The sequence below is a fragment of the Littorina saxatilis genome, unplaced genomic scaffold (assembly GCF_037325665.1).
Source record: "Littorina saxatilis isolate snail1 unplaced genomic scaffold, US_GU_Lsax_2.0 scaffold_1303, whole genome shotgun sequence".
NCBI lineage: Eukaryota > Metazoa > Mollusca > Gastropoda > Littorinimorpha > Littorinidae > Littorina > Littorina saxatilis.
The window spans coordinates 18,151-28,814 of record NW_027127284.1 but is presented as its reverse complement, the minus strand read 5'-3'; the positions used below and the strand labels follow the sequence as shown (position 1 = coordinate 28,814).

At 41.0% G+C, this 10,664-nt stretch overlaps 1 long non-coding RNA gene across 1 annotated transcript; it reads right to left on the bottom strand.

Moving 5' to 3' along the window:
- Positions 1-1,070: 1,070 nt before the first annotated feature.
- LOC138955747 (uncharacterized) lies at positions 1,071-10,382 on the bottom strand. Its single transcript, XR_011452353.1, has 6 exons — positions 9,456-10,382; positions 8,801-8,869; positions 7,571-7,664; positions 6,422-6,592; positions 5,869-5,968; positions 1,071-2,499 (listed from the first exon to the last, which is right to left on the bottom strand). It is a non-coding gene; the product is annotated as an uncharacterized lncRNA (long non-coding RNA).
- Positions 10,383-10,664: the final 282 nt, after the last annotated feature.

The following is a 10,664-nucleotide window of genomic DNA, read 5'->3' as shown; positions in this document are numbered from 1 at the left end:
GTGTGTGTGTGTGTGTGTGTGTGTGTGTGTGTGTGTGTGTGTGTGTGTGTGTGTGTGTGCGCGTGCGTGTGTGCACGCTTAAATATTCTTGATTTTTGAACATAAGCAGTTTATCTGTCATGGAGTTGTGTGTGTTTTCATGTCTGCGTGTTCTTTTCCCCCTCCTTCCTCCTCTCGGCAGTCCGGCTTCAGTCATTTTATTCCTCCCCTCAAAGCAGACAGCAGCATTGTGTTAATGTTCAGAACTTTGCCAGGTTTTTTGTTTGTTTGTTGTGCTTCTTTAATTTAGGTTTGTTGTTTGTTTAAAACACTCAAACATACGCACACATCCACACGCACACTTTTACTTTTTAAGTTATAATAAGTATTGCATTCAGCCACGGTTTTTTTTCTCAGTTGATATTCTGATTTTTGCCATTTTTTTGTGTAATTTGTTTTTGTTGTGCTTGTTTGATGTAGGTTTGGTGTTGTTTGTCGTTGTTTGTTTAACACACACTCAAACACACACTAACCAGACACACACACACACACCACCACCACCACCACCACAAGAATAGGTTTACACTCACTTTTTCCTCCACGTTTTAATTTTGGCAATATCATTAACCCAGGATTGCAAAGCAGGGATCATTTGTCAATTTCATAACAACGTACATACAATTTCAGCTGGTCACTTCAATAAAATGTGCATCATCACAGGTTTCTGCTGGAATGACAGTGTCTTATCTGTCAACACAAAATACACACACACAAAATGAGTGTGATGCTGTATGCCTCCTAACAGATCCTAACTTCACCCTCCAAACCTCCCTGCAGATGTATGTTCTGTGCACAAAAATAACCTTTTAAAATATACAAAATGCAGACGACATTTCTACATTTGTAGTTGTGCTGCAGACCTGTTTACCCCCATAAGTGTTTTGGAGTAATGCTCAGCCCCAAAAATAGTAATCCTGGTACAAAAATAGTAATCATCCAGCATTCGTCGCCAATTACAACGCACATGACAACTGTGTCTGCGAAACGCAATCATGCACATATATCCATCATTCACAAACAAAACACATCAGTCAGTTTTTGTAGTCATCATAATGTCAAAGAAGATTACATCAAAAGCACATGCATCACTGATTCTTTTTCTTTTGCTCGTAGTAGGCCTTTTTCAGTGTGTCAAGCGCTTCTCTACTGTACTTGCGCTTGCTGAAGGTACTGAACTTGTCAAATTCAGGTGCACGGAGCCCCTGGGGCTTTTAGTCATACCTCAGGCAGCTATCTATTAGAAGAACTACCAAGTTTCATTGACTTGCACCCAAAGAGTCAAGAACTGCGATTTTTTTACGAATCAATTTCGTACTCGGACCCGGCTGGTCTTGACCTATTTTTGGATCTAAATTTAGATCAGGTAGATCACCACATCATGCACAAAAAGACACGTCACTAGCAAACTATGTCAGACATCATCATGAGTTTGTATAAAACAAAATGGAGGCCGGAATCACTCAGTTGAATCGAACTCCGACCAAACACCACGTAATAACTAGGTTAATTTATGCACTCGCGTGAACAAGAAACTGTCGAGCTTCACAGATGTCGTCGTTGGGTAGTTTTACTACCATAGGAGGATTTTTGAACTGTAAATGCACTCAGCTGCAACAAAAACGCAAAACGAAGGCTGTAAGCTGCACTGTGCCTTTAAGTAGCTCAACACAATGATCGCAGCCCAGGGTGCTAACACAGTTTGGAAGGTCAAGGTTTTATAGTATGCTTCACTAACGGGATCTTATAAAAAAAAGCTAAAACATTTACCACTGAAGAAAAACCATCTCTGAACAATTCAAAATTGTCACACTACTAGTTTTACATTTTAAGGATCTTGCCTAGTGCACATCTTTTTATTATGAAACATTTGTATTGTAAACAAAAGAAAACACAATGTCTTGTGATCTGTAAATGTTCTTAATACAGGGAACTTTATACATTGTTCAAGTGAAGTACTGTACAGCCTATTTAGCTTGTTCATTTTCTCCCTATAATCTGCTACAATTCAATAAACTGCTGTAAACTTGTGTGCCCTTAAAGTAGATTTATGTCCTTCTGTGTGGGCACCTTCTTCTTCTTCTTCCTCTTCAGTGTTCAGTGTTTGCATTTGGATGTGTGCTCTCTGGCCAAGTCTTGTTGCACAGGGGTACGGGTGGCAAGAAAAGGCCACCCTCTCAGAACGTGTTGCAGAGTCTGTTCTTCCTACCCTAGCCACAGTCGCACGCTGTAGGTGCAAAACCTATCCTTTTGATGTGTACCTTCAGACAGCAGTGTTCTGTGCAAAGGCGAAAGATGGCTGTCTGTTCTGCGTGAGTAAGATGGGGCTATGGTCTTGAATGAGCTGGTAGCTGTCTGTCTTTAAAAAAAAAAAAAAATAGACATCAAAGAAGCTGCAGCACCAGCCAAGTGTTGACTGTTTTCTTTATGCGTAACCTGGTCCTGGCAGTAGCTGTTGTCCATCTGTAAACAAGCAAGATCATTATTATAATATATTGATGGTGTATTTGTTTTACCCAAAAGACGATTAAAATAACATTTAATTTTTGTTTTAGTTATGTGGCATACATGCAGTGGAACGATCATATCTTGTGATATCTTCCCTCTGAGAAAAAAACTACTATTCAAAATGTACTTTTACATACTTTTTTGTTAACTTAGGCTTTTGAAGATCCACATCCAATCCTGCCACAATGTAGGCACAATCATAGGCTAAAATTGTCAGGGTTATTTACCATCGAACTGTCCTCAACATTCTATGCTGACACACACACATGCACACACACACTGGCACAGACACATAACTTGACTTCACTTAGGAAGGTTATGTGATGCTTAAATCATTTGTCTTGCCACTAGTTCATCACAAGTAACCACTGTGTTTATTGCTGGTATGTGCTTAAATGGAGGGATAGTCTTATCCCATGGTAAAACATTTTTTTTTTAAAAAGCCTGGCAGGTGATGTGAGATGTGAGCCAAACTGTGTTCACGAAAAGCAGCCGGCCTTTAATAACACAAAGCTGCCTCTGTACACAATTCTGCTTTTACACATGCTATCCCTTAACTTGGATTCATACCAAAAATCAAGCCTGGTTTCATAGGAAACAGTCAGAATGTTGATTCAGCATTTAGAATGATAATCTTATTTCATGTACACGCCTTGGCAAATCTGACAATTAAGTAAGCAGAAGTTTTCTTCACGGGACGGATTTGCTCATTTTATTATGTAGCAATGCACTTCACTTGGTCACATACACCCCCCCCCCCTCTGTGCACAGTGATAGTTTTAAACAAGGAATTCTGTAAACACAGGGGTGGTCAAATACACCCCCCCCTTCCCTCTGTGCACAGTGATAGTTTTAAACAAGGAATTCTGTAAACACAGGGGTGGTCAAATACACCCCCCCCCCCTTCCCTCTGTGCACAGTGATTGTTTTAAACAAGGAATTCTGTAAACACAGGGGTGGTCAAATACACCCCACCCCCCCCCCCCCCCCCCTTCCCTCTGTGCACAGTGATAGTTTTAAACAAGGAATTCTGTAAACACAGGGGTGGTCAAATACACCCCCCCTTCCCTCTGTGCACAGTGATAGTTTCAAACAAGGAATTCTGTAAACACAGGGGTGGTCAAATACACCCCCCCCCCTTCCCTCTGTGCACAGTGATAGTTTTAAACAAGGAATTCTGTAAACACAGGGGTGGTCAAATACACCCCCCCCCCCCTTTCCCTCTGTGCACAGTGATAGTTTTAAACAAGGAATTCTGTAAACACAGGGGTGGTCAAATACACCCCCCCCCCCTTCCCTCTGTGCACAGTGATAGTTTTAAACAAGGAATTCTGCTGTAAACACAGGGGTGGTCAAATCCACCCCCCCCCCCCTTCTCTCTGTGCACAGTGATAGTTTTAAACAAGGAATTCTGTAAACACAGGGGTGGTCAAATACACCCCCCCCCTTCCCTCTGTGAACAGTGATAGTTTTAAACAAGGAATTCTGTAAACACAGGGGTGGTCAAATACACCCCCCCCCTCCTTCCCTCTGTGCACAGTGATAGTTTTAAACAAGGAATTATGTAAACACAGGGGTGGTCAAATACACCCCCCTTCCCTCTGTGCACAGTGATAGTTTTAAACAAGGAATTCTGTAAACACAGGGGTGGTCAAATACACCCCCCCCCCTTCCCTCTGTGCATAGTGATAGTTTTAAACAAGGAATTCTGTAAACGCAGGGGTGGTCAAATACACCCCCCCCCCTTCCCTCTGTGCACAGTGATAGTTTTAAACAAGGAATTCTGTAAACACAGGGGTGGGACTCTCTTGTGATGAAAAAGGAGGAAATCCCTTTTTTTCCAGGGGGTTCGGGGGCATGTTACCCCAAATTTTGGTTAAATGGTACATTAAAATCTGTGCAATCTGACAAAAAAGACATTCTCCACACTCCCCAACCCCCCCCCCCCCCCCCCCCCTCAAAATTACTATTAGTTATCAGGAGTTTTCAGTCAGCACAATTTAACTCTCAAGCCTCCAGTGTTCTGTTTCATCTCCACGTCACTCCAAATCATTCAGTCAACAAGTCATAGATATTGTAATGAAATGTGACGCGGAAAAATAGATTACTCCAGCAGAATTCGTAAGTTGTGTCCGCGGAAATCCGCGGAAAAGTCCCACCCCTGAAACAGCACTGCATGGTGCCTTTTCCAGAAATAAATTCATCAAAAAATGTCAACTCACAACAGCAAGAGTCAGTGTGTCGATTGTTCATATGTGACAAAGTTGAGGGATGAGCTTATCCTATCTTAAAGCCTGGCCAGAACTGAGACGGTGACGAGAAGTAGTGTGCCTATAATGACACAATGCTTTCTTCGTAACCAATTAGATTCAACATCTCAGATCTGGTCAGGCCTATACAAATGCCATCTCTCAACTTGGTCCATACAAAAATCATGAACCTGGCTTAATTCTGTACAGAGTGGGAATTTGTTTTTCTCTTTTTCGAAATCCAAAATAAGCAAAATCAGGTCTTAAAATCAATCAATCAATATGAGGTTTATATCGCGCGTATTCCGTGGGTACAGTTCTAAGAGCAGGGATTTATTTTATCTTTTTATTTTATGCAATTTATATCGTGCACATATTCAAGGCGCAGGGATTTATTTATGCCGTGTGAGATGGATTTTTTTTTACACAATACATCACGCATTCACATCGGCCAGAAGATCGCAGCCATTTCAGCGCATATCCTACTTTTCACGGCCTATTATTCCAAGTCACACGGGTATTTTGGTGGACATTTTTATCTATGCCTATACAATTTTGCCAGGAAAGACCCTTTTGTCAATCGTGAGATCTTTAACGTGCACACCCCAATGTAGTGTACATGAAGGGACCTCGGTTTTTCGTCTCATCCGAAAGACTAGCACTTGAACCCACCACCTAGGTTAGGGAAGGTGGGAGAAAATTGCTAACGCCCTGACCCAGGGTCGAACTCGCAACCTCTCGCTTCCGAGCGCAATTGCGTTACCACTCGGCCACCCAGTCCAAGTCCAAATGGAGCAAGTCTTAAAATGGGAGTGAATTTACAGATGTTATGAACAAGAAGTCTGCGAAAACAGGGTCATTAATAGGAAGGAGTCTTAGATTGGGGTGTCTTAAAAGGGGCAGGGGTGGAGGCCACTGTAATGACCATGAAATAATCAAAATAATACTATCAGTCATCTTATTCTCTACCAAATTTCTAGAGGTCAAGACAATGATACAGATTATTTACTTGTGTCACTGTTAGTGTCATTCTATGAATAACAGACCGATAGAAAGAGAGCTCTGTGTCTTGTACCTGGGTTCGTGCTCAGTTGCTTGAAAATTGACTTGTCAGAGGTTCTTCTTCAGCCTTACACCAGCCTACAGCGGTAGCTTCTACTTCACCAAACTTTGTTCTGAAACAAAACAAATAAAACACATCTTCAGGGTCAAGCATATGTATCAAATCATGATCACACAATTAAACCTTCTTCTTTGGTCAGTACTATTGAAGATTTGTTAATTGTTTCTTGTTCACAAAAGCACTAATCAAAAAATTGCTCCAGGGGCTTGCAACGCAGTACAATATATTACCTTACTGGGAGAATGCAAGTTTCCAGTACAAAGGACTTAACATTTCTTACATACTGCTTGACTAAAATCTTTACAAACATTGACTATATTCTATACAAGAAACACTTAACAAGGGTAAAAGGAGAAACAGAATCCGTTAGTCGCCTCTTACGACATGCTGGGGGGCATCGGGTAAATTCTTCCCCCTAACCCGCGGGGGGTTGTACAAGATAATGAAATAGAGTGAATTTTGAAGTGCATTCATAATTAAAGCCCAATCATGTGGTTTAACCTACCTAGTCTTGAAAAGCCTGTCCGAGGAAACAGATCAAGCACCCTTCCGCAGACCTTCCTGACGGAAGAGTCTTGGTTGTAACCGCTCACTTTCTAAAGTAGTCCATAAGCAGTTCCATGTGCCTATGTTATCACTGTAACCAGCTCCTTTGTGTACCTGTGATCTGGATGAGCTGCAACACATAAAACTTTCATATGAACACTATGTCAAGTATACCAGTTAGCATCCATCAAACACTGACTGACTGAGGAGCATCACAAGATCTGTTCTAAGGAGGTAACAACTATTGTCACAAAGTGTTTATGATACAGCTGCAGGCACATGGCACTGAGTGGTCAATTGGTGAGGGGGGGGGGGGGGGGGCAGAAGTTCTGCTCAGTCTTGTCTGCTGATACTACACTTTGTGGTGGTGTAAGGCAGGGAATCACACCCCAACCACTGGCCCCGCCCACCTGGTGTCGAGTGCCTGTGGATACATCAGTCCCAGTCATGGCTGGCCCCCGGTTGACAACTGCCATGTACGTCATGTACGGGTACATTTACTTTGCAGTACAGATTAGTTTTCAATAGCAATGACATCATGGACGCACACCTGCCCAACGCAGACAAGGACAGCAAAATCAGGGACCAAACGTGATAAAGAGTAACTAATCGTCACAAACATCAAAATGCTTTGCATTTCTTGACCAGATAACAATCATTTCTGGGCAATTGAAGATTATTATTCCACCTACAGGCTATCACCCCCATGGCTGTTACTTGTAACACATTTCATTTCTTAAAATATGTTTTGTAAAGTAATACTGTAGTTAATAGATTTCTCTGAAAGGCACATTCCTTCTCATGAAAACAATTTGGCTCACCGTCTAAGATCTGGTCAGGCTTTAAAATGGGATAAGACATGATCTCTTAACTTGTTCACATACCCACAATGAACGGTCTGGTTGCTCTCTGCGCCAAGTGCGATTGTGTTATGAATAAATGCTGTAAAAGCTACAACTGTACTAGCTCATTTAAAAAAAAAAATCACAAAATGTCATTTCACCACAGCAAGCAAACAGTGTGTTTATTTCTGGTATAGAACAGACACACACATACACACACACACACACATACACCAAAGCAACACAAAAGCCCAAAACATGCCTACCATCTAAATGAGGAATCCAGTTCCAACTGTCTTCTGCCAATATAACACTGCCAGAGACACCATGGTGTAGAAAGTCAGTTTAAAGAGAGACTACCTGAAAGAAAAATGATACAATAATAATAAAACACCCAGTGCAATAGACATACTTGCTCGTTAAAGGCTTACTTTACCATGTAAAAACATTTTGCTTCACAGTCTCAGATCTTGTCAGGCTTTTACTTGGGATAAGATCATCCCTCTACTTGGACGAATAGCAACATAGATCAGCTTGAATGCTCTCTGTGCAGAGTGGTTTTTGTTTGTTTGTTAAAGAATTAGTTTTGTTAACAACACTGGTACCTTTTTGTGAAAATATTTCATCACACATTTTAACTCACCACAGCAAGCAGTCACTGAATATATAATTTTTTGTATGTGGCCAAGATGAGGGATTCCATGTTAAAGCATAGCCACATTATACTGTAGTGACAAGGCAAGTGGGCCTTTAAATTGTAAACTGATATATTGTGCATTTTGACTTCTTCATAAATTATAACCCTGATGCAGGCAGTCATCAGTACATGTAGTGGTTTAGTCCCTTGAATGAGAAAAGAATGACTTTGCAAGAAAGAAACTTGGAGTCAAAGTCAAAATACCCTTTAAATTAAAAACTATAGATTCCACAGGGTTTGAAGTTAGAAAGCTCTGAAAATAACTCTGCTATTTGAAATTGACTAATAGTATTAACTTATACCGCCATACATGATACACATGTACAGACAAATGAACTAAGGCTTGTGAAGATCCATAATCCTGCTACACAAAGACACAATCATTCAGAGGTTGAAATTGCCAGGGTCATTTTCCATCCCCATGTAGCCTGGATTTAATTACTGGCATGTTTTTCAGTTAAAGAGATGTGTCACTCAGAATGACAGGAGATGGTTCACTCAATGCAGAGCATAATATAACATTGATTTCTTCATGCCATCTGATTTGCAGTTGAATTCACAGGGCGAGAAAAATTCTAGACTGTCCTCAACATTCTATGCTGACTGTAAATTGTAATTATATAATACATCCACCCTAGCTAACTGGTACACTAATCACTTGCTCTGGCTTACTTCTTTTTCCAACATAATAAATCTGTTATTTGTACTTTAGCCTTTTGTGGTAAAATATTCTCATTACCACCAGTTGCACTCACAAGCTATTGCACTAGTGTATTTTGGAAATGATCAAAGGACTTACTTGTGTTCTACAACAGCACCATGTCAGTGTTGCGGGAAGAATGAGGCAGGGCTTGGTAATAACTGAGACCTGCAAGTAAACAGAACATATTTAGAATCCCAGCATGTGTTATAATTTGTGTATATTTATATTATAAGGTCTTACATTGCAATAACAAACACACACACACACATGCACACACTCATTCAATGTGCTCTATGTGCTAAGAATAAGAGTGATTGTTTAATGAATTAACGCTGAAGAAGCTACTAGTTGCTTAAACACATTCATAGCAAAATGTCACTTGATCACCACATCAAGCACACTGTATCTTCATTTCTGGTTGTATACATTGTATGCAAGTGGAGGGATGATCTTATTCCATGTAAAATCCTAGCTCAGCTGATCTCTCTCAACTTGGATTCATACCAAAAATCAGGAGCCTGGGTGTTTCTGTTCAGTGGGCATTTCCCTATTTGTTTTATTTGAATGCATTTCTTAAAAAGAACACTTCCTCTGCATAGCCGTCAGGATGTTGGTTCCACCTTTAGGAATGTGTCTTAGTGGACGGACAATCTTATTCCATGTACATGTTCCATTCCTTCGTGCATTATGTGATTCTACTGTATTTTAGTCATAAACAATGACCTTCATTCTAATAAGAAGAGACTATTACCTTTCACCTCGGACGTGTCAACTCATATTTTGCCGCTGAGTCGGTGGACAGTTGCTGGAAACCGAGTCCGTCGTCACACTTCGGGCTTTGGCAACTAAGTTCACTTTGCGGGTCTTTCCCCTTGTAACACCATACTTGTTCGATCACAGTTTCTTTGTTCATCGGCCGAAGCAGGCCCCTCCTTCGCTCCCGTCTCGGCCACAGTTTCCTCAGTGCAGTCGCTGAGTCGGGCATGAGAGCCCGCCCTTGAACGCACTCTCCCCTGTACCGCATAGTTTTAAACCTCCCCACCTTTTTAATCTCCCTGTTTGCCGGAGCTAACCACTATCGGTAACAGTGACTCAACCGCAGGACTCTGAGACGTTCGCAAGAACCCAGTCCTCTTCGGAAGAAGATGATGATCAAAGATGCATTGCCGACGCCGGCCATGTTGAATTAGTGAAAACAGAAACGTGGAAGCGAAACTAACTTATCTTCGGGAATCAATTAGGAAAACTATATGTGTAGTAGGTAGAAAAATGGCATTTAATGAGACAGATAAAACTCGGATCAAATGAGAAAGAAAGAACTATCCAAACTTGCAAGCACAGCCGCGGTAGTCCTAAGTACGTACTGAAGTTCCCGATCCATGTTTTAGTCTAACCAGCGCTGTCTCTAGTCTATAGATGCGCAACAGGATAAGAGATACCCTGAGGTTATAAGTGATACTCCCACATACGTTGCACAAGCATAGTTTAACGTTACCTTATGTACGGTCCAACCGGTGTGCAATGGGTGGAGGGAGGGAGAGAGAGAGAGAGAGAGAGAGAGAGAGAGAGAGAGAGAGAGAGAGAGAGAGAGAGAGAGAGAGAGAGAGAGAGAGAGTATTTAATCACCAAAGGATTGTAGCATTGAAGTCTAGAAAGACCTTTCTTGAAGGAGGGAGAGAGTGAGTGAAATAAAGAGAGACAGATAGTGAGAGAGATTATATGTACAGATGATCGTAGGTGTTTGAAACAGACTATTACACTGTGTGTAATTGTGATAGTAGGAACAAACTAACAATTTGATAATTGTTCAACGTATCAGTTACATGTACAAAACTTTATTGCGTAATTATGTATCTCTTAAATTGTGAGGTATTTCCTCAATACAGTATAGACTTTTTGATATGTATCAATAATTATCTTTACAATCGATGAACAATACGAGTTGAGTTTCATATTGTTA